Source organism: Platichthys flesus, chromosome 20 (assembly GCF_949316205.1).
Source record: "Platichthys flesus chromosome 20, fPlaFle2.1, whole genome shotgun sequence".
NCBI lineage: Eukaryota > Metazoa > Chordata > Actinopteri > Pleuronectiformes > Pleuronectidae > Platichthys > Platichthys flesus.
Genome location: NC_084964.1, coordinates 5,046,830 through 5,072,103, shown reverse-complemented (window position 1 = coordinate 5,072,103; position 25,274 = coordinate 5,046,830). Strand labels below are relative to the sequence as shown.

At 41.1% G+C, this 25,274-nt stretch overlaps 1 protein-coding gene across 1 annotated transcript in view; it reads right to left on the bottom strand.

Annotated features, from left to right (window-relative positions):
• Positions 1-25,274, bottom strand: part of myocd (myocardin) — a 118,479-nt gene that overhangs the window by 80,081 nt on the left and 13,124 nt on the right. Inside the window, exon 2 of the mRNA XM_062414131.1 lies at positions 21,779-21,834. The gene's annotated coding sequence lies outside the window, so the exon portion shown is untranslated. The remainder of the gene's footprint in view (positions 1-21,778; positions 21,835-25,274) is intronic.

Below are 25,274 nucleotides of genomic sequence, written 5' to 3'. Positions count from 1 at the left end.
AGAGTGTTTAGAGAGATCTAATGCAGATAAGTGCAGCAGGAATTTCCAATGAATGATGTCATCTAAATTGAAGTCTGCTGTTTCAGTTGCATGTTGCTCATATAATAAATAGCTGTACTTTCGGCGCGGACCTTGTAAAATATCTATTTGTGACGAGGGCAGATATGTGAGGACTAATATGGTGATTGTTTTTTGTCTAATTGGCAACGCTCAAAGATTCGCAAACTGCAAAATATGTGCCTCTTTCACTCGACTTCCTTGTGCTCTAAAAAGTGCTCATCTATCTCACCAAATTGCGAAGCAGTGATATCGTGCTGCCTGAGAACATGCAGAGCACAAAACTGAGATGCACATCTTTGCACTGAAGTTTGAGTTTGCAAAGAAAGACCTGATTTTGTGAAAGGAGAGCCATAAAAACAACGTGGAGCCTGACCTGCTGTCACACATGTTTAATGAGCTCTCGCTATGTGGAAAATAGAGACGGCCTCTGACGCGTGTTACATCTTATCTCCTTCTGCTCGGTTCCTTTGTGATTCCTGTTGTTTTTCCAAGACAAGCAACGCGAGCGCCAGTGGAATTCGATGCAAGCGTGGATGGGCCCTCTTGGGAAGCGGCACCCGAATAAGCTCTCCGAAGCCCAGAGGTGGCTGGTGCTTGGACCGGGATGGAAGGGAGAGGGAGACAAGGGAGAGGAGGAGAAGAAATGGGGTGAGATAAAGATAAGACGAGAGCAATCAGAGCGAACACAAAGGTAAAGCTGATATCTGGGCGAACAGAGTTGTGATGAGATGAATGGAGAGAATAACCAGAGTTCAATGATTGTAGTCGGACAGCAGATGAAAGATTGTGATCATCTACGAAAGGGGAGTAATTCTGAAATGACAACATCGTCTTGAGAATCAGTTCAAGAGCATTTATTATGGCCCGAGCACCGAATGATGAGAGGCCCTATTGAAATTGCAAGGATTTTTCTTATTATTATCATTATTATTTCACTTTTTGGGCTTTTTCAGGGCCTAGACATGCTCAAATTCCAACCAAAGTTTGCAGGAAGTACAAAGCCCAAAAAAGTAATTGTACCCTGGAGTAATTTGAAACGGGTGTGGTAAAATGGCTCAACAGCGCCACCTACGGAAAGCCCATTCAGTTAGCTTTCACCGATCCTAATGAAAATGAAGAGAGTGGTGTATCATGACCAGATGCACAAAAAAGTCTCTCAGTGGATTATGAAAAACGCAACAGGAAGCCCGCCATTTTGCATTTAGTGGCCATTTTGACCATGTTCACCATTTTTACTTTGACGAACTTGTCGTAGAGCTTTCTTCAGATCAACTTCAAATTAAGATGAGTGTCATCACAACAAAATGGAGATAAAAACAGGCTTCAACGGGCGGGTGCTCGGGCCCGCCAGTGCTACCACGAGCCCTAGTTTGGATTGAGATTTGAATAAAATAAATTGCTGTATATGCTCATTAATATTTCATATTTTGTCTTATTTAGTACTCACTCTCGCTCCCTCGACACACACAAACGTAGTCATCGGACGCATCTTTTATTTCATACTTGATAAAACGGAGCTCCGGAGCCGGTGAGATGATGATTATGATGGCTCCGGAGCTAGCGCCAGAGCTCAAAACAGGTCAATCTGAGGAGAGCTGTTTTAGACAGAGTAAAAAGGTGCTTTTTTAAATGATCCTTGTGGTATTTTGACCAACAAATGTTACAGACATTTCATTAAGACGCCAAGGAACCATATCAACTGGGGTCAAAATGGGCATCGGAAGGGTCCTTTAATACATGAGCCCATGTTCTGTTGCAGTTCAAAAGTTCAAAAAAAGCAACTAAAGGATGTGATTCCAATGATTATATTTTAATGTGATTATGTTTTAATCTGAGCTATTTACAAATATGAAACATGAAAATAGACAAATTAATATCGTCCGGAAAAACCGCGCGACGCCAGTCTTATTGGAGTATGTTAAATCTAAGCTTTCCTGTTGGGTTTATCCTATTTGAAGCCACTGGGCATATTAAGCTACACAAAGCCCTGCTCCTCGCTCTGTGTGTGTGTGTGTGTGTGTGTGTGTGTGTGTGTGTGTTTGTGTGTGTGTGTGTGTGTGCGCGTGTCATGTGAAATGCCCTCTGTATTTACAGGGCCATGTGAGCGGTGATCCACAGCATAACCATGGACAGTGGTTCGGGGTCATATCGGTGCTGCACACTCCCGGGCAGGAAACAAACACTGGGACTTCACGCTGGAACCTCAGCTTTCTAATTGGCTGCTAATTAGCAAAGGCGTCTGACCTGCTGGTTGAGATTCAGCTGCAGGAGCACGTAGACCTTTACACGTCCACACCATCTGAAACCGCCCTCAGATTTTATTATTTTGACCTCAGTAATGTTCTTGAGTTAGCCACTTCCATGAGGAAGTTTGGTAACTTTAGCAATTTCCAAGACAAATATTTAGTGAGTTTTGTATTTAATGCTCCAAACAAAATTTTAAAAGCAGAAAATGTTCAGGTACCGTTGGCACAGAGCACACTGACAACCGGTTACAGTTCAAGTAATGCTCCGGTGTCTGGCTCTGCTGTTCCAGTGTGCAGCCAAAATGATAAGACAAAGTTCTATGTGGAATAACAGAGTAGTGTTGAGATGACTCTGATGTGGCACAGGAACACAGAAAATGGACATGATTGGTCTTGATGTGATCACACTAAATCACTTTCACAACAAAATAAGTCTGTAACACATTCCGATCAAAGGAGGTATTTCAGTCTGTGAAGTGTGAGAGCTGAGGAAAAGAGTGTTTGAAGACACGCTCTCTGCGGGACGACCAAACACCGCCTGTCACCGGGAAAGCTCTTCTCTGCTAAAGAGCTGTTGTGCTGATCCATCCATGTCTCAGGTTTGTGTAAAGTGTTTTCTGATGTCCAGACCATCATCAAAACGCTGTTGACTTTTTGTGTAAACGAGTTTCATTCGTACACTTTTGAAACTTCAGTTTCTAAATCCATTCGGCTCACATTAAACAGCCAGACTTAATACAGCTCTACGTAAGAGATGATGGGACATGTTCTGGCTTGACACTGTAAAAATGACAACTTTAATCATGCAGCACATATAAGGATAGATGTTAGAAGGACGTACAAATATCAATTACCAACATTTAAATACAACTGTGCTAAACTACTAAACTACTATAACATTATCTAAGACAAAGGCGAAAAGTTAACTTAACTTGTTTTTTTTGCTGTTTAATGTCAAGTTTATTAAATGCTAACTAAACTCTGAACTCCTCTACACTTTAAAGTCGTTATTCTAAAACTGATATTAGATAAACTCTATTATGGTAAATTTACTAAATGGGAAAAAGTAACTGGACTGTATTTATATCGTACTTTTATTGACTAAAAGTCTTATTCACCTCACACATTACATTACATCTCTATCAGACACTATTCATACACTGTCCGTACAGATACAATTTGGGGTAAATTTTCTTTTCCCCTTGAGACTTCAAAATGCAGCCGAGGAGGAGAAAGGGATCGAACCACCGACACTCTGAATAGTGGACCAACATCCCATTGTAAACAACCTTGTAAGCCAGGGCTCCCCAACAAGGACAGTGCATTATACCAAGGCACACCAGTCCCCTTCATTTCAATCACCAAACTGCACATACATACATCCAGTAAATATGCCTGCTTTTTGAGAAATCATCAAAATCATGAATTATTCCCCTGAAAACCAGTGAAAAGGTAAAAAATTGTGAGAAACCTTTTTTTTTTATCAGGTTTACTTATTTATCTTAGTCATTTGAAGGATATTATAATTGATGTAATTGGCCTGAGCCTCCCAACACCATGTTGGTAACAAGATATTACTAACTGGATTATGTTTCCATCAAAACTATACTTAGAGGTTCCCAATGGGAAGTGTAGACATGAGACTTCTTTGCAGTTGACCAAATATAGAATATTGGAAAAAGGCAGCACATTCAGAGGATACAGTGTACAGATTTGGGGGAATTGAACTTAAATGAATGAAATATATACATTTTTTAATCTAATCTATGAATTAAAGTTGACCAACTACAATGATTACAATACTTGATGATGTGAGTGAAGCTGCCGTGTAATGATGTGATCCAACTCTGCTGCTGTAGGTTCTGGGACAATGGAAGTGAAAAGCAACAGTTCAGTGTTTGATTAATGTGCTGTTTCCATGTTTGTTTTCTCTGATTCTGCACAACCAAACAAACATGGAGCACAGCATCGCTCCACTTCATGAGAGCTCAGGTTTTTTTATTTTTTATATCATTATTACTTTATAAACCCAAAACAAAAGTGCAATCAAAACAGCGAAGCCAGTTGTGGAGCCAGTGCACATGTCAGTCAGTATTTGGTTTAAGCGTATTCCGTTCTGCAGCTCTTTATCACGTCACAGATCAGCAGAAAGAAAATTAAACTTGCCGCCTGATGGAGGATTCTCCACACGTGGAAATAGCAGAGTAATTGCTCCATTCTGCTTCATGTTCCCACACCTGCCAATCAACATTTCTTCTGGGTTTTCAGAAACAATAAAAAATATTGTTTTAGAAACTAATTGCAAAACAACAAACCCAGATAAACAAAACAATCACTTTGCTAATGACTGGAGAATGATGATTAATGATTTTTGAGCCGCTGTTTACTCAACAACCTCATGAGCAATCAGAAGGTTATAGATAAAAAGTGAAAACTAATTCCCAGTATGAGCTCATGGGTTCAAGTCCTCTTCTCTACCTGTAGCAGACACATTTTCTTTTACTTCTAAGCTTCATCAGCTCTATTCACAAGGACTGTATTCCTATTGACAAGGTAGTATAGTGCTTATATTATAGCTGTTCAGATATTGATAATTTACACCAAATTTCTAACTTATGACTCCAGAAACGAATTGTTATTGTTATGTGTACATAGCTTTTTATTTAGTCTATAGAAATGTATTATTATTATGTGTTCAGAGCTTTTTATATAGTCTATAGAAATGTATTATTATTATGTGCACAGAGCTTTTTATTTAGTCTATAGAAATGCAATATTATTATATGTTCAGAGCTTTTTATATAGTCTATAGAAATGTATTATTATTATGTGTGCGGAGATTTTTATTTAGTCTATAGAAATGTAATATTATTATGTGTGCATAGCTTTTTATAAAGTCTATAGTGAAGAGTGAAGTTGGTAAACTTTTTATTCATCCTACCTGGTTTATCTGCGATGAAATTTGTTTTTAAACTGAATTACCTTTATATTTGTTCACGTGTGTGGGTTATACATAAGTCGGAATTATTTACTTGACTGATGTTAGTTTTTCGTACAATGCATTTTGACTATTTCAAATCTATCAAGAACATATGTTCCCACCTTTTCAAAATAAAAGCTCTGCAATTCAGCTCCATAGAAAGCATTACAGCAACAAAAAAAAAAGTTTTTACTATTAATGTTGTGTCGGTTCGATATGGGGAAATAAAAATGATGAAATTATCTAAATGATGTGGTGGCGATTTGACCCACAGATTGATCCTCTGCTGTAGTATATCTGAGGATGTGGATGATATGTTGAACTTGGTCCATTGGTCCAAAATCGCCCCAGATTCAACATTGTACTAGACAATGCATTAGACATGCCAAGGGTAAAGCTGATTAGATCCAAAGTTCATAAAAATATGTGATCCACATACAGACATACAGACTGACAGACGTATGTTTGTGGAATTAGAAGGTAGATAACCACAGCTTATTTGGATTAAGACATATAATTGAATCCTAGGTGGGCGAGACGCTTTGAAAATAAAGATATCAGTACTGGTGCTTGTTTTCCGTCCTGGCTCCTAAATGGTGGAATGAGCTCCCCATTGACATCCGGACATCAGAAAGTCTACGCATCTTCCGCCGAAAACTAAAAACATACCTCTTCCGACTTTACCTTGAATAAAAAAAAAAAATAAAAAAAATAAAAAAAACACACTAACAACTTTTTGAAACTAACACTTTAGTAGCACCTAGATGGCACTTACTTATAGCACTTTGTAGTTTTGCTTTATTTGAAGAAATTGTACTTTCTTGATTCTTGTCGTCCTTGATATGTACCCTCGGGTTTGAATGCACTTATTGTAAGTCGCTTTGGATAAAAGCGTCAGCTAAATGTAATGTAATGTAATGTAATGTAATGTAATGGTGCAATAAAAAATCTTGTGACACATGACACTTAGTTGGAATTTCCAAATTTCCAAAATTGAGACCATGGAAACCAAATCAGTCTGATAGTTTAGACTGAAGCTTCACAAATTACTTTGTAACAACATCCTGTCACAACAATGACTTTGGTTCTGAAATGTCTTTGAAAATCATTGCGGAGACGTCCCACACTCACAAACTAACAATACTGTCTAGAGGACCCACATGAAAATATTTAAATATTTTGCTAATTTAATTTAAGGCTTTTAATATCTTCGAAGGTCTTTTAGATTAATCTAAATCAAATGCTTCGTAACACTTTTCACGACCTGCAGTTTTCTTCATGTAAACACAGCAGACAAGTTAAAAACAACCTTTGAATGTCGGAACTGTGACCAAAGCAAGGGGGTTGATGCGTTTATCACCACGGTACAGCCCATAATACACTGCTGCTGTCCCTCCATTCGTGCGGCTCATCGTGACACTTGTGTTTTGACGGAGAACACCGAAGACTGCTGCCTGGGTAATCCCAGATTTCCTATGGCACAGCTCTCAGCTTAGCAGAGGGCTTGACTAATAGCTTTATTTTCAAATGATCGCTTTGCTACACGACTTCAGAAGAAGGCAGCGAGCGTGAAATTCAATTATGGCGCACACGCTCCGCAGCCCCGTCCAGAGCTTTCCGCTTTAATCCCTCATTTGCCCTCAAGGATTCTTAGCCTCTTTCAGCTGGACCTCATCTCCAGGTTCTCCTGGACTGGTGTTGGCCCTCTACATGCCCCGCACATCTTGTATTTTTCTCATTGCTTTGGCCTGACAATGGCCTTCCTCAAAGTTTACAAGCCATCACCCTTTGGGTCATCACCAGAACCTTGCTCTGCTGCATGTTTTATCTTCCCTGATCTGTGGCCTCTACATCCCTCCTTAGTCGTTTGTTTCACTGCAAAGGAAAGTTAAGACAGTACTCTAAAGGAAAATGGGAAATAGGAATAATAATAATAGGAATGAACACAATTCAACAAGATCTGATTATGCCTGATAATGTTTTTTTCAACTCTTTATTCAAGCCCGTGGTCTCTCAGTTTGGGAGCAGGACTAATTGATTTCATGTTCAGATTTTCTAATGCTTTCACTCAAAACCCTGCCCTTGCACTCAGATACACCCTGCTTGTGCTTAGAATCTCACTTTTAGCTCTTCCATTCATGCTCACACTGCTTCTGTAAACCTTCGAAATGTGTACTCTCACATTTGTTTTCCTCTGCCCTCAGATTTGCCAACCAAGGGAATGCCAGGTGTACCGTTAATAAGTAAAAATGCCCCGGCCTTGTTGTGGGTGTGTTAGCTTTATGTCTTTCATGTCTTTGAAAAGTCTTGAACGGGCGGTTACTTTAACTGGGTTCAGGCTCTTGGCATCTTACATCTGCTTGCCTTCGGTTCGTTGGTGTGCAGCGGCAAAATCAAGGATCTGAATTTTGTATCTTATGGGAACACTGTTTCCAGCAACTATAGATGATGAGAGACACCACAGACGTTTTCAAACAAGCATGAGAGGAGCTGGAGCGCAGGAAGCACAAGCAGGGTTTATTTGAGTGCAAGTGTTGGGATTTGAGTGAAAGCTTTACACAATCAATTTAGTCCACCTTTCAATTTGAAAGACAACACTATTGAATTAAGATAGATTATAAACCCCAAACCCCATCAGCCAGAAACAAGGGAAGAAATAGCCTGACGTTGTTCTGTAACCTCAAAAGTAGTACGGTTGAGTTACAGGTTGGACTGCAACTGGTTTGTTTTTTCAACAGTCAACATTTCCTCCCAACTTTAATTTAAGTATTCATCCTTTCAGGCACAAGGATGGAATCCACAATCTCCCTAACCCTAGACCTTACCCAGTAAAAACTGTGTTGCACAGCCAATAGTGACATTGCAAATTAAAACACGAGAGCGAGTTACAGCATATTTTTGTTTTATATCACTCATATTCCGAACATAATAGCACCAACAGTCAGTGGAAGGTGTTGCAACACTCCCAGTTTCTCACAGCACAGTCTGTTGCCACAGGCGCAGACAGACAGTGTCACTTATCTCTTTATTCTGACCTTAAATCTACACCGAGTTTTACGAGGGAAAAAATTACAACTACTAAAATTAAAAATAACAATTCCTATAACACATGCAGAGACCCAGCAGAACCATGAGCCAATTAAATTCTGGGTATCTTGGCGCACAAAAAGTGAGGAGTCCGAACCTAGGGGTGAAATTCAAGACTTGCTCTTAATCAAGAGTAAGCAAGCATGCCCGCTTTCCTGGTGAAGCTGGAACTGCTGCAACAACAATCCTCTCCCACCAGCAGCCAGGAGGAGGAAATCCAATTATGAAAGTGATGTTCAATACTAATTATGTAATACTGGATGATTGAAAGAAAAGCAAAAAAATACCGCCTTGACCAGGTTACTTTCACTGTATATAGTGTATGGCTAAGTGGCCATTCCTGAACCCCACCCCCCAAACACCTTCTCACCCCTCTCTCCCCCTCCCACCCTGGGATCTGCTCTGTCTGTAATTTGGTCTGAGGAGAAGGTCACTACAAGGGACAGTGGGATTAGCAAACCACATGTAACATCCCAAAGCCCCATATATTTTGGCCAGTACGCTTTTCCCAACATCCCCAGCGAACAGAGTGGGCTCAAGGGAAGCTTTTTTATTGATATGGGCAGTGGTCAACATTTGAACCAGTTGTATTTGGGCTCTGATGGAGGCAGCAGAAACACGGGTAGGTTTGTTGATACAGTCAAAGCTAAACATGATTAGAAACCTTTATGGTTTTCACTGGAGAATAAATATGAACAGGTTCTTTAGGCATCCATTGAAAAGTAGGGGCTTCACTAGACTAGAATGTTAATGGCCAATTCAGTTGCAATTCCTGCCTCCTGGTTAAAACTCGGTATAATGTCCGAGTGAGCCCACGAGCGAGGATTCACCAAGAGCGAGTGACCGTTACATATAAGAAACATCAGCTCAGACGCAAAAACTCAAAAAAAATAAACAAAAGAATACCAACATCTCACAACGAAATATATGAGCCATACATGTGGAAAATGAGAACTTGAGCTGTTTTCAGATATGTCCTGTGGGTAAACCAGAGAATTGGCTACAGAACCTTCCCAGTAGTTTGCCTTTTACACATGCACAACACAGTGGAAGGTTTCCTGCCCTGACGCGTTCACAACAGCAACAAATCTTCTGTATTATTCAGGCGAGAGGTGGAGCAGCTTGGTGCAGACAGGAAGTGATGTATTAACTTTGCTGCGTAGATCACAGGATCATGTTTACAGCACCTGACACCGGTGCTCGTCTGGCGATAAGAGCAGACACTGGTGTTGATGTGATCTCCACATAGGACTTTATGTTACCTTCTGCCTTCTGCATGCTGCGTCACCCATCGCCTGAACTCTCTAGAGATTTTTGAGTTGTTGTGACCTTGCCTGAGCGGAGAATCTCCAGCTGCACTCTTCTTGTTGGAAAGGCAAAATCCAGACGAAGTCCGGACCACATTCTGCGGATGTTTTCTAGATTTCATGTCGGGAAATGGCTTAGGTAGCATGGACCCAGAGCCATGGGTCTGTCGAAAGACTTAAAAAAGTTTTTTTTCCAAAATAAATAACACAAGGGTCGAAAGTGTGCAGCGTGCTAGTCTGCACTATTGTAAGATGCTAATCTTAGTCTGCCTGGCCAAGTTTCACATTTGCCTAAAAGCAGTGCAACAACGCACAGTAGCAGAGCATAACTTTCAAAGTCAAGTGGTATTAAACCATTAGCTTCACATTTCATGGCATTGCATTAGAGATGGCCGACTTCAGAGTTGTACTTTGTAGGCTATGTAGTGCTTGTTGTTTTCTCAAGATACATATACACACAGATAAAAAACAAGTGTGTAGCTTGATCAAGCATCCGTTTCTATGATGCATGTGAAGAATATTACCCATAGTACATTACAAATACAGTAGCATAAAAAATGAGTTCGTTGGAGACAAAATTCAGCTAGAGAGAATCAGTAAGAACCAGCTCAGCTGCAGTTGGTGAGTATCCCTCACAGAGAAGACTGAGCAGACGATCGATAAATCTTAAGAATGAGGTTTATGCTTTAAAACCAATACGGTTAGGTTTCTCTATAATATTTTAATATTGACCTTACTGTGTGAAGTGCATTGAGATAAGTTGTGATTTTATATTTATATTGCTCCTCTCGACCCTTATCGCTGTTTCGTTTCGTGGAGTAAAAACACGATTCAAGGTCAACCCACCCTCTGTGTCCCCGACAAAGACTAGACAGGCTGTGGTCTCTCGGTTTGTGGTCTGGCCGGTTGAAGAGGGTGAATGCCGGATGAATTTAGCAGCCAGGACCTCCAAGAAATGCAGGGGAGGTTTCCTGCCCGGATCCTGAGCTGGGAACACAGTATCCTAAAAACCCTCTCCCATCCCCAGACCCCCACGAGACACAGACAGGGGGAATCACGCCATGTTCCTATACTCAAAATACCTCTTCTTTGCTCTGCTGGCTCTTCTCCTGAACTTCTCTGCTGCTGGATTTTATGGCTTCTTCTTCTTCTGTCTCCATCTGACCCCCTGGCTCTGTCTCCGGGTCATTGCCTTGGCCTTCATTCTTGCCTCTTGTTTCTGCTTCTCCCGCAATCACTCCCTTTGCTGTGACACTTAGTCCACTGTTTTTCCTGTCTTCTGAATGTGTGTGGGGGGTGTATGCGTGTGTCTCTGAGGGGTCGGCTGGAAGCAGCAGTTGTGGTCTGGCCTCTGGTCAGGCACTGATTCAGTGATTTGCGAAGCCTAATGACATAACGCTATGATTTGTGCTACGAGTTGTTGAATGGCAATATAGCTCCCCGGAGTGATTTAAATTTTGATAAATGTCATAATCTCAGGGTTCTGGTGCCTTTCGGCTGCAACATTCAGCGAAAGCCAAGAATGAAAACAGTAAGACAATCTTGACACTTCATTCCAAAGTCTTTTCTATTATTCTTCTAATTATGAGGGGGACAACATATATCATAGACTACAGGCTCTACTGAGCCAGTTCACACAAATCTGAAGGAGGAGGAAAAAGTATTGAGACACTTTGTGGCTGATAAGGGACATCACGGCTCTCTTATCAGATCTGCTGCTGCCACAGGCTGATGTATGGGAAATCCCATGCTTTCGAACTCATCACACGATGATTGTGTCATGAAGGCTGAGGGCCTGAGGACCCACAAATCACTTGTGTGACTGTGAGCTCTGTAAATCCAATATGATATCCGGCGGCTCCATGTGAACTTTCACACTGTCTGTTTACTTGGCTCTGGAAGTCGCAGGCTCATTCGATTACCTCACTTTAGATGATTTGATGGCCAGCAATGATTTAAAAATAAGCTTAACAAAATGCGTCTGGGCCGATGCCAAAATGAGGCGTTCCCAGGGGCTGCTGGTGTGTGTAAGGAGGAGGGGGTTGAGGACATTGGATGGAAATAGCTGTCCAGACCGCGGGGAAAGCCCCTGTAAATTCTGGGACAGTGGCTGCAGGCCCGCCTGATGGACACACAGCTGTAGTAGCAGCTCTGTTCGTAGGAGTGACGTTCAGTGTTGGGCCTTTTGGCAGCACTTTGCAGCATTTTTTGTTTGGTTCCGTTTGTAGCCCGGCAGATGGGAAACAAGCTGGGTCCATGTTCTCTGGAGGCCTTGGGGGAATGGAGGACCAGAGGGAGGGGATGCTGCCAAAGTGCTGTGTATGCTGGGCATGACTATGGCAACACCAGGCTTCTCCTGCTCAAGGACAATGTGTCTCATATCAGCCACCACATCCACGTGTAGTCCACACTGTGGTCCTAGTACACTCAGTGGTTTAGTGGATGAATTGAGAGATGGCAGTGTTGTACCGAATCAAATCTTGCCGCTGTGCATTCACAAAAAACATGTGACCTGATTGTCAATAAGCAAAATATCTACCAGTTGTTTAGTGCACAGAAAGTCATGATAAAAATGTTTCTAGTGTCCTGTGTCATGGCGACATCTGAACCAACGTTTCCTTCTTCCCCTGTCGCCATTTAACATATGTTGGTGTAACTTTTGAAGGTGAGAAGTTTCCATCTTTTTACTTTTAGTTTCTAAGCATCATGATCATTTTTATGAATTTCTCAAGAAATATGCAGTGTAAAGTGCCTTAAGATAATTTGTATTATGTTTTGGCACTATGGAAAAATTATTATCTGTATTTTGTTAGGGGTTAATCTTTTTCAGTTACTGTATAGACAAACAAACTTGTTTAACTACATTGTTGCCTTCACTAGTTTAGTAGAGGCTGTATAATAAACTGAACATGAATGCCAAGTACACCTGTTCCTATGGAAACCACAACCAGAATAGGTAATTTGTCATAATATGAGAGCATGTTATCTGATAATTCCCACAGTGTCTCATCAGCAAGAACAAGGGCTGCAGACAAAACATATAGAAAGTATTAAGTACACGATGAGAAAAACGATGGAAAGCATCTTCAAGACCCTAAAATACACCAGCCATAATGAAAAATTAAGCAACTCCATTATCTTGAGAATGTTAAAACAAATATCATCACAATCTCATCGATGCTACTTGAGCTTGAGTAAAAGGACGGAGCGGCTGGTTTATTTTGAGAAGCGGAGTAGAGAAAAAACACATTGCTTGGTGATGCCATGTGCAGCTGGCAGTACCATAAGCAAACATCATGCCTTTCACTGAGCTATGAATCCTAAGTAGGGGGAAGTTTGCAGACAGAGGTCCTTGTGAATGTGATGGTGCTGTGGCTAAAGCTCCGGTCATCTCAGACTGTGTGGGAAACACAAAGAGGGGCAGGCCCAGTCACATGGGTCGTCCTGCTCCCAAAGGCACGGCTCTCCGTCCTTTCAATATCTCACTCGTTCCCTCGTTCAGTGGCAGCCCCACCCTCTCGTACGTACGTGCACGCACACACACATGCGCGTACACACACAAACAAACGCAAACACACGTTTGTACAGCTATCTTAGTGAGGCCATTCAATGGTGTATATTCCCTAATCCCTAAACCCTAACTATCCAAACTAAATGCCTAATCCTTAACCATAACCTTGATGTAAACCTAACCCTAAAACCAAGTCTTAACCCCCAAAAAGTCCATTAAAGGGGGGGTCTCAAAGTGAGGACCGGTCACAAGGTCCCCACTTTCCCAAAATGTCCTCACTTAGTAGGTTGTAGACTCAAACAGGTCCTCACATAGATAGCTGTACAAGAGTACAAACACACACACACACACCTCCACTACATTCTATATATTCCACCAACTCAATGTGGGTGACTCAGGTCTACGACGGAGGAAAGCATTGAACCTATAAAACCAAGACTTTAGATAGATGAGGGGAAAAACATTTGCATTACAAGTGATAAAAGTATCGACTGGCCATGCCCAGCTTTTTCAACCTTGGCTCAAATTATTTTTTTGTATATTAAGCTTTAGAGATGTTTTGTCCATCCAAAAATCCCAAACCAGGAGTATTTATTTCACCATACTGTGCATGTCATGACATAAAAGTTATCTTTATATTAGCATTTGACAAGGTTAGGCCTATGAACATTAGGTCACGTAAAAATTTAGACCATCATACATTTAATATTAAATATCATATTTGTAGGTCATGGCTTACAGTAGCTTAGAACTCAAGGAAGTGATGGAGATGAGGACGAACAGGGCATGACATAGAGCATGCTTTGGCAGCACGCTTACAGCCTGCTCCAGGAAGAGCAGCGAGTGAGTGCAGGGAGTGTTAGCACCAGGAATTCCTAGAAACCCTTGAAAGTTGGTAAATAGCTGAACAAATCAGTGCTCGTGCAAAATGCAGTCAGAGCATGTTAGACAGATTATTTCATCTGTTAACTAATAGCAGAGCAGTTATGGTCAAGGTAATGTAAAAACTATAATTTTTACAGTAGAAAGTAGAATATAGGTTAATTTGTCTTGCATGTTAGGTGTCCAGGGATAATCCAGTATTCAGGAAGTATTCCAGCTCAGCAGAGTGCACACTGTTGGACTCTAAGCAATGGTCTTTTTTATTCGTAAATAAATAGTTCCATAGTTATCATTTGAATACTTACAACAGGATTGTGCCACCTGACATTGGTTCGCTCTACATTTCTGGTTGTACCATACATTTGAACCCCTTGATCTAGGTTTAGAGGTCATTTCAACTTTTTCTCAACTTCAAAATGCTTGCTAGGATACTGAACATTGCTGCAGCTGATAAAAAAGGAAGTCATGATGCACACAAGTAAAGAAACCAAACAAAAATGATTTCAAAATATGTATTTTTATATTTTAGTCCTATTGGAATATTTGTATAGCTTATATAAAATGTTATTCTTTACTTCATAGTCTTCATTTTTGTGTTTTAGGCGTCTACAGTCTTGCTCTGCACAAAATGTTAAGCTGTACAGTGTCAATAAAAACATTTTGAGTCTCTCGTTTTAGAGTAAAACTGAAATTCTTTTGGTCACATTGCACCTGTTAACAAACCACTGGCACTGTTCTCTGAGGCCAACAGGAAAAGGTCTCCAAATAGCTTTCCCATGAGCCTAAAATAAAATAAAGGGGCTGGCAGAAGCCGCCGACCACACTGGTGTGACTCTGTCATGGGAACCACGCTAAACAGTCTGTGGAGATTTCTGCAGAATAAATGAAACATCATCCTCCAGTATCACTAATATGAATGATAGTGCGTCCCTGTGTGTGTGGATGTGTGTGTGTGCCAGAGCTTGCACACAGGTCCACCACATGCTCGTGGTTGCGTTGATGCCTTGTTGACTCAAATGCGATGAGTGAGAAGAAGAATAAGCAAGTCGCATTAGAAGTGTGGGAGTGAAGAGCCAATAAGACCTGTAAACAAAAAAGGGCACGCTCGCCATTTTTGCCAAAGTAATCACACGCACGCACGCAGCACACTTCAACCAAAACATTTACATTAAACATCACACACAAGACCATTTATTAAAAGAAAACAATAATGCCTCACAACTTACAAAGCTGAAGCATCTCTGAAATACCCCAACAGGCTGTATCCACCAGAGAAAAGGGAGAATTCCACTGAAATGAATCAGGTTTTTTGGGGGCGCTGGAGCAGAATGGGCTTAACCGAAAGCACACCAGCCAGAGCCGTGCACCTTTCTCTGCTTCATTCTCAGACAGACTCTATTTTAGGGACCTCTGACGACTCCATCTTGGCCACATCTCCCTTTTTCCACTGTAGAAAAAAAAGTTATTCATAATCCTCCCAATAACTCACCACTGTTTGTCCAGTGTGATAAAGCAAAGGGAGCGTTCACAATCTAAATTTGCATTCTTCAGAAGTGAATGGCTTTGTGGGCCCGAGTAATACATTTCGCTGCGTCTGCCTCCACCCACGGCAGGGAGGCTGTTTACATGGGGACAGCTCAGAGATCCAGAGAGGAGACAACGCCGCTAGCTTTCTCCCCGCAAGAGGGGCCTCCTTGGGTGGGCAGCGTTTCAACCCCCGATTCTCCAAGACCCTTTCCCCCGAGGGGTTCACAAAGAAAGAATTCTCAAAGGACAGATTTTGTACCAAATAGTCCGTTTTATGACACCGCTCTCCTCTCGCCTCCGTTATCTCGATGTTAGAGGCCGTCTCTGTAAAGGGGAAAGTTGAAATATGAGCCGAGATTGTCCTCAAAATAGTAACAAAACAGAAACAGAACGTCGGAGGGAATCCCCTTTAATCTCCTCTCCGCGTTTCGGGGAACTTTAGAGTACAGGTCAACCCCAAGAGGTGAAAGGTCAGAAGTGGGGCATTAAACTGATTTGGGAGGTCACGGGACAGGGACACAGAGCCTGTACGGCTCTCAGCTATCTTGGCTTTTAGTAATCAAAAACACAAGCTGGAGTGATTCCCAGAGTGTATTCCTAGATAATACAAGTGAGAAAGCTTTGGCACGCAGATAACGTGGAGAAACCTTCAAGAGGCTGCCTTTTACTGTGGTGAACAACTTGTTTTGGGTTGTAATGCTTGAGCCCACAAACTGTTTATTTGATGTCAAGTGTACTATGATGTTCTTAATCTGGGCATTTAGTTTCCACTAAAACTCGGTCGGCTATAGATAAATGCAGCCGAGGCCTTTATATTCAGCTTTTAGCCATCTTTAGAAAAGAGTGGCCCGGTCTGTCCAGAGTGAGAACGTAATCTCAATCAGCCACAGGGAGCAGCCCTGTAATGAAAGGAGTTATGGGTATAAAGAGGCTGTTGACATTTGATAGCCAGCAGTTAGTTACAGAACGGACTGTGGCTAAACCACAGTAACGCAACTCATGCAATATTATTTATCAAAGTATTTTCAACTGCTAAATATAGAGTCTACAAACAAATATAAAAGCAAGAGTAAGACTATCAGATTAAATGTGAGGGAATACATTGATACCTGATGCAGTTACCTAAACTGTAACTTCACTTGTTGTCTTTGTTGATTACAACTCAATGTTCAACACCATTATTTCCTCAAAACTCTTCCTAAAGCTCAGTGATCTTAGCCTGACGTGTCCATCTGAGCAGGATATATCACTTCCTCTTCGTCACATCTCCTCCCAGCTGATCCCTTTCAATTCAGGTGTCTAATCAGAGGAACAGTCATAATATTTAGTTTACAGCTCTAAAAAAACACTTAAGTGTTTAGTATCTCTTTAAATGATCAAAATGGAGCACCAGTCTTTTCAGTGTTGATGCATTTCAGTGTTAGTCAGGAAACTACACTAGTACAAGTAATATTGATCATTTCTACATTTCTATTTGTATTGTCATGAACACCTCAGGTAAAAATAGTCCAATAAATCTAGCGGAGTTAGCTCATTGCATATAATTAACATAGGGGTTAGTTTGACATCTGTGATGGTAGCAGGGGCGCATGTTCACACACTCACGATGGTATCTCTCCTGTGGAACATATTCTGTAAGAGAGAGAACTTGGCACTTGGTATGCAACTACTAAAGAAAACGAAAGCTTCAACACTCCGTTTTAATTATTTCACCAATCAAACTTTGTATTGACATATTTAGATCACTTAAAATGTGAAAATCATTATTCAACACTTTTGTTCTTTAATAAAATATTTATTGATGAAATAGTCTCAGTCGATTTTCAGAGGATTTTTTTTTTACTTTTTCATATTCAGATCATAATTTGGATGATCATATTTTTACTCACCCTGAAGGAATGAGTTATGTTAACGAAAGTGAGCTCAGACGGTATTCTTTGACTGCCTTTGACACCAATATGAATAGGGAAAAAAAGGACATTAACACTTGACAGATTAACAGATGCATGCTGAGAGGAATTCAGAGCTGCTTGAGGATCACCTGCCAGTCCAGCGTCTTATCTCTTCGCTCAGCTTCGCCCTGACTAAGCTGAACTTCTGCACGACTTTTTTTTTCAACAAGGAATTTACAGGCATCAAACTGAAACACTTTGTTCTACCCTCAGCAACCCCGTCTCTGTTTTCTCCCACAGCATGGAGGCAGAACAAGAAGCGGGGCTTTACCCCACCACCTGCACTTCATTACACTGCTCCTCCATGACTAGGTACATCTCGTATCTTGTCTTCCTGGTTTTACATAATTCATGGGTCATAAAGTCAGGCTTCAACATGAATCAGGATTGTTCTGTTTTACTTATATTCACATGATGTCAAAAAGTTCTTCCTGTGGAGCCAATTAAATTCTTTGATTGATTGACTTTTGAATAAGCCCAAAGTACTTAAAGCCCTAAATACATTTTATATCCCCTTTAGGGGAATCATCTACTTTATAGCATGTATATTAAACCCCACCAATTAAAATTGCTTATAGTTCCATAAAGCACAAAAAAGTAGTTACTATCAAGCCATCATTTCCTACAGTAATGTTAAAGCCGTGCACATGTTTCCATGATTAGACTTAAAACAGGGATATTTTTCCTCTCAGGAATTGTTGGATGAGATATATCAGAGGAATGTTCCTGAATCTGGACATATTTCATCTGTAGCCTCCTTTAATACAGAAATCGAACTATATGCTTTTGCGACAACCTCTTGACACGCTGCTATTGTTTTGAGTCTTGCCTTTTGTCTCTGTGTGCCGAGAAAGAGTGACAATTTTATTTCACCGCAGTTTCAATGTCTATCTGCCAAATACATAAAAAACTAGATATTTGCAACACTTCCTGCACCTGTTTCGAAGTGGTCTAGTGTTTCTGTTGACCAAGTCCATTTATTTGTTACAACAAGGTTTTTATTGGGAATTATAGTAGGACAGGAAGATGTACTTAATACCGTAGTGTCCTGGCATTTAGTTGATCACATAGACCTAGTTTTATTTTAGTAAAGTAGTCATATCTGAAACCTCACGTTGCAGCTCAACTGCAGGCAGGCAGCACACACGCTCCCTGTGCGAAAAGGCGCACAAGATACAACTGATCCACAAGGCAGCCATCATGCACTGCACATGCACCCAGTGTGTCCTCCCATGCAGCCACTGTAACTGGTTGCAGTGAGATGAAGGGACTGTCACAAATGAGACGTGAATATTGTGGGTCAAAGTTCACTGAAGGTGATCTCAGCTTGACACCATACTGCAAATTGCTGTGCAACAGGAAGCAAAAGTTATATTTACCCCTTGCTTAGCAGGAAAGTGAATGGGAGGGGAAGGTTCAGCCCTGAAACATTCACGTACAAGTGTAAGCGAGCCCTCAGATATGTTTGCGCTTTATATGATGTCATCGTTTTCAAGATTTGTGAACTGATGGAAAACATCACAATTAGCTGAAATACTCAGAGGACAGAAAAACAATGCTTTATTGGAAATGTAGTTGATGATTTTGCTTTTCAGGGCTCTAAGAGTGCATGCACTTGACGGAAAAATACAAGGATTTACAGTGAACGACAAGTGTTTAAGCTCTCATATGTTTTTCATTGCATGTCTCTATCTTCTTTAGAGGCTGAAAAATTAGAGTTTTTGTAAATGCCCCCCTTACAATATAAAGTACCTTTAATACAGAACGACCAGGCAGAAAACAGGCACAACATTCCTGCCTCGAGCGGCGTGTGAAAATGGAGGCTTCTCAGTGAAAGAAGTAGCTGAAGCTTCTATATATGGAGCAATATAAAGACATTTTAACCAGACAATAAATTAGTGATTAGTAAATTAGTAAGATTTCAAAGTAATCTTAAACCCACCAGCTACCTCTCAGTCTTTTCTCTGATCCCATCAACCCATTCCATGCTGACATAAAATGCTACGCGCATGGGCATCCCTGACAGCGGGTCCTACCCTCCATCATGGGTCATGCAATTCCTCCCGAGCAGAGGAATTAAAGAAAGCAGAGATATCTTCAGATGTAAATCTCCTCCTAGGATCAGCGATGCTGTGATCTCATGATGTGCGCTGGCTGTTTTCAGAATGTGTTATTCCAAGGAATCTCATATGGTGTAGCTGTATGGCTTTGGTGCATCGCTCTGGAAATGGTAGCGTGACCTCTAGTTGACCCCTGTCTTACCCAGAGGAGGTAATCTGCTGTCAAGGATAGAGTGATGAGTGATTTAAGGTCATGATACAACGCCGGCAGGAGAATCCGACCTGGCACCGTCCCGATCTGCACGGTGCCTTTAGATTAGGTTGGGTGGCCATGTATGTTTTAGTGCTGGTATGTCTGTGTATTCTGAGAAAGGTTCTCTTAAATACTGCTTAACTCTGAGGTGTCTTTCAAGGAAAATGAAGAAGAAAAAAATAAAACTGACATAAAATACATGAACACAAACCAGAGGGATGTTTGAGTGACACTGGTTTGATGTTGCAGCTCTCCTGACACACGAGGCTGTTTGGAAATGAGCCTCATGCTTAGGTGTGACGGTAAAAAGGCCCCATGAGGTTGCTGTTGACAGGCCGCAGTAAACGTCACAGCCACGAACTCTCTGTCACACTGACGAAAGGCACACCAGCGAGCAGGTAACACACACAGAAGCTCTGGAAAGCTGCTACTGAGAGTCAAACTAAACACCGCAGCTCGTACAGATTGAGACAGTGCACGCTGTGGTATTTTGGGAGGGAACTTTTATGGGGTGGAAAAATGTACATTGTCACTTTTCATGATGGCCAGGAATGGTTAAATCCCTGAAAACTAGCCATGTTCATTCTGAGACATTGTAAGTGTTAGAGCTTTATTCTATATAAGTCCTGGATTTCACATGGGACCAAATGTAAACGACCAATTGCTCCACTGTAGAACTCACTATGGGAAATCAAAAAATCTGGGGGTAATAAAGTTGTTTCCATTTTGAGTTCTGGTCTTACGGGAAGGTTTAGTGTATAATAACAGCATTATGGAACAATGAGCATTAAGGCTTCAGGCGAAGTGTCCGAGAGCAGACAAGTGGTTTTATCGATCATGATGGCTAAGAACACAATTTCACCTTCATCTATCCATGAAAAGTCAAACTACATCTGGCAATTCAGTTATTACTGTGACTATAAAGTCTGGAAAACATCTGCTTGAAAATCGATTCCGACCCATGTGGTACGTACTGGAGGATCCAGCGAACGTTAGGTCAATGACGTAATCTTCCAAACACGTATTACAACTAGGTGTTATGCATATAAATTCAAACATGATTCTGCAGCTCTTGGCACATTTATTCAGGCATTCATTCTAGTGGTAAATGAAAACAATTGGCAGTGTTTCCACAAATAGTTTACTTTTACGATTACGTGATCTGTCTCAGACAAATGAATTCTTACCCTTTGAGTAAAGGTTGGGTTTACCAGGATAAGCGCTTCTCAAAGCTAAAGAATGTCTGTTTTCGCCTAATCTGTGATCTCATCACTCTCGTGATTACAGAGAAGGCCACAAGTTATGCAAGGAATACAGAAGTAATCAATGAGGCAAGTCTTTGTATTAAAAATACACTGAAAAATTGGGGTGTGCATGTTATTCTACAGGTATAGATGATATGATAAAATATTATCGAGTAAGTCCAGTTTGAGTAAGACATGTATTCATCTTTAACAACACATCAAATATTCTTTTTTTACAGATGGTGTCTGTCTTTAAAGGTTGTTCTTATCGCAATGTCTGTTAATGTCATCATTTTTCCAGTAAGTCTGGTTTTAATCAGTTGTATGATGCTATAAAAATGGGGTGAAACGTTATGATTGACAGCCGAGACTGACTCATGATTGGTGGATCAGTGTGTCAGCCACCATAGCTACTGTGCAAGATGTACAAGATGGCCTTTCTAGATAGTGGGAGGAAGTGGTGACACATCGTCAATCTTTACATACAGTTAATGGTCAGAACACTGACTTAGAAGTCACCCCACCTTAGAATCAACTGGTGATGTATAATGTAATTTAGTTAAATGTATTGTTTCACCCACAACCATAAAAATGCATTAAACCAACTGTGGTGCAGCTCTGGCTGTGTGCGGAAGCTCTTAGCTCATGCGAGGCCAACAGAAGTCCTACCTGCTCACCGGCTGTCAGAGCATTCCTGTTCAGAGCCACAACCCAGTGTCCTCCACCTGTTAGAAAGAGACATACAGTATTTATAAACATGATGACCGTATGCACTCAGTTTATACACTTCAGTTATAGGTTTCAGTACTGAGCAGGGGCATATCCAGAGGTGGGACCGGGGGGGCTCTGGTCCTAACCGAAGTCTTTTTTGCCCCTAAATATTCGTCACTTACTAACACTACTAACACTTAATATGACAGTCTGTAAAGACGTTTTATTTAAGTACACAACGTGCTTGAACAAGGCCTCAAAGCTAGAGCTAACGGTAAACAAGGAATTCATTAAATATGCACCTTTCTGAGGAAGGAATTGTGTATGGATGTTGGACATATCATTTTCCCCTCTGTGTAAATTGTGGCCCCCTCATGGCCCCTGACTTAGAAATAATCGTAGATCTACCACTGCCCCTCAGTGCTAGTGGGGCTGCTGAACAGGACTGTATAATAAGTTTTGCATCAACATTGAGCAGTGGAGCAGGATGTGAAAACAGCCTCCATCCATTTAATCCCCCCCTTTGATTGACAGTACATCAAAGTGAGCAACCCATTGAAAGCTCCAATTGATCCTGTGGATCTTGGAAGCTTTCTCTTATTTTCTTCCTCTGGTGGGGCAACAATCTGCCAAGATGCGTGTAATCAAGCAGCCAATAAATAAACCAGAACAGCACGACAAGAATGTTCACACAGTTAACGTGGATCCCACAGAGTGCCAACAGCTCCGTCAATCACAGTAGGATCCGGGAGAGGCTGCAACAGGGAAATGGCCACATTCCAGTTAATTCGAAGAAGACTTGATTTCTGCGTCTCGGAGCTGAAAGCCTATTACGCAACCATGCGGGGTCCAACGTTTGAAGCTGGCGCAGAGTGATGTCAGTCAATTAAAGCGAGGAAACAATGGAGGGCACCGCAAGCTAGAGTTTGGCTTGTTTGCATAGGTGGGATCTTAATTGTTTGAGGGTTTTGCAAGTCATCTGATTTTACTATCTTGCACAAGCAAACATCAAAAACACATCAAGACAAAAGACAGCCGCACTCTCAGCATGCATGTTTTTTTCGTTCCTTGGATGATTGAAGCGGATGGAAATCTGTCAATACGCCCAGAGACTGAGCTGAATAAAGCTGTAGAGTGCATCCTGGTTTCATATCAGAGCAGCCTAACTGAATGGGACCGCAAAAAACATATATTTCCTTTAGTATAGTAAGTTCTTTATTAAGTTGCTGAGTCACTGAGGAAACAACTCTGGATTGCATGGTTTAATAGATCATGTAAACATAATTCTTTCCCATGTGATAAGAGGACTTGGACTACGAAACCTTTCCAAGGAAATGACGCTGACATAAAGTCATGCTGGTGCTCTCAGCTACTTTAATGACAGCATCTGTCGCTGGAAGGAGCCAACAACAACAGCAGTAACCTCACATTTTATTATATTTTTATACATTACTATGTATTTTTATTGTAGTGAAAGCATCTTTTCTAGCCTTCGGGGGAAGGAGGAGTGTTCTCCTGCTTTGTCAATACTTATAAGAAAGGACAGATTTGTGTCTTTTTTGGCATCGTGTACATCCCTTTCTCCATGAGTGATGGATTTAGTGTATAATCTGTTCCAGGATACAAACATAAGGCCATAACCCAGTGGAAGAATTTGCAGCCGTGTCCATGTCCATTCATCCAGACCAGTGCCCTTTCTTGACAGTTTTACTTTGGTCTTTTTCAGCCCCGTTTTGATCTATGTATGCACGCTGCTGAAGGCAGAGTGAGAGGATTCCAACCAGGAGAACCCAAGACCTCATCCCACTTAGATTCTTAGTACAGGGACACTTTGTACCCAAACATTACAAATCTCTCATTACAACACAACAATCTTATTCTGGTACTTTGGCCCAGGCCACCCTTGGCAGGGAATTGCTCTTTTGCATATGTGATGTGTTTAAGAGATAAGTGATTGTGAGACACACTTTTCTGACGATCTTTCATAGAATTATTTATTTTCTTGAACATAATGTATTAATAGTCAAGAAATAGCTTTGTGTGGGGCAAAAATAGAACCATAGGTTTAATCCTGCCTCCTTAATTTCCTACCTACACTCACCAAACGTGAAGTGGGCATGACGTCACTTTAGTATTGTGGTCGAGCCGCCTCACACAAGTGCATTGACAGAAAACATGTATTCAAAAGCCAAAACACAATCTGTAAAAGCAACAGGCAAACATGACAACAGAAGTGAACGACAACGGATGTTGACGATAAGAAGCAGAGGTACTGTTAACTGCAGCAAGTTTTGAAATGTGACTATATGTCTTAAAGGGGTCATTGTTTGCAATAACTTGAATTTAATGAACAGATAACTGATCAAGTCAACCGCTGTTTAAATTTGATGTTTGTCTGCTCTAGGTGTCATGGTACAAATACTTGGAGCACCCACGAAGAACTATGCTCCTGCCCATATGAAGGATAAAGCAATTGATTGTTCCAGTCAGACACATCAACAGAAGTCTCTCCCGAGTGTCCGGGTGAGGAGTGGCACCTGGTTAGAGCAGGCCCAGCAGTACATCACGTATTAATTCCACTCACATTGTGGACAAACTTTTTACAGCACGATCGTCACCTAAAGCTCTCAAACCTTATTGGCTTTGTCCGTTTGACATCTTGAGCAAAGTAATCAATTAACTAAACTTCGAACATGTCTCAAGGACATAAAAACCTGGATGACCCGCAATTTTCTCTTATTAAACTCAGACAAAACAGAGGTTATAATACTTGGCCCCAAACACCTTAGAGATGCATTATCTAATGATATAGCTGCGCTAGACGACATTGCCCTTGCTTCCAATGAAACAGTCAGGAACTTGGGAGTGATCTTCGATCCTGATTTATCCTTTAATAGTCACTTAAAACAAATTTCTAGGACCGCTTTTTTCCACTTGCGTAATATTTAAAAAATTAGACATGTCCTTTCACAAAAAGATGCAGAAAAACTAGTCCACGCCTTCGTTACATCGAGACTGGACTATTGTAATTCATTATTATCAGGCTCCAGCAGGAAGTCGTTAAAGACTCTACAGCTTGTCCAAAATGCAGCAGCACGTGTCCTGACGAGAACAAAGAGAAGAGAGCACATTTCTCCAATATTAGCATCGCTACACTGGCTTCCAGTTAAATCTAGAATAGAATTTAAAATTGTCCTCCTCACCTTCAAGGCCCTTAATAATATAGCGCCTTTATACGTTAAAGAGCTGTTAATACCTTATAAACCCACTAGAGCACTCCGCTCCCAGAATTCAAGCCTACTTGTCGTCCCTAAATTCTCTAAAAGTAGAGTAGGAGCCAGAGCTTTTAGCCATCAAGCCCCTCGGCTGTGGAATAATCTACCACTTTCAGTTCGGGAGGCAGTCACCATATGTTCGTTTAAAAGTAGGCTCAAAACCTTCCTTTTTGATAAAG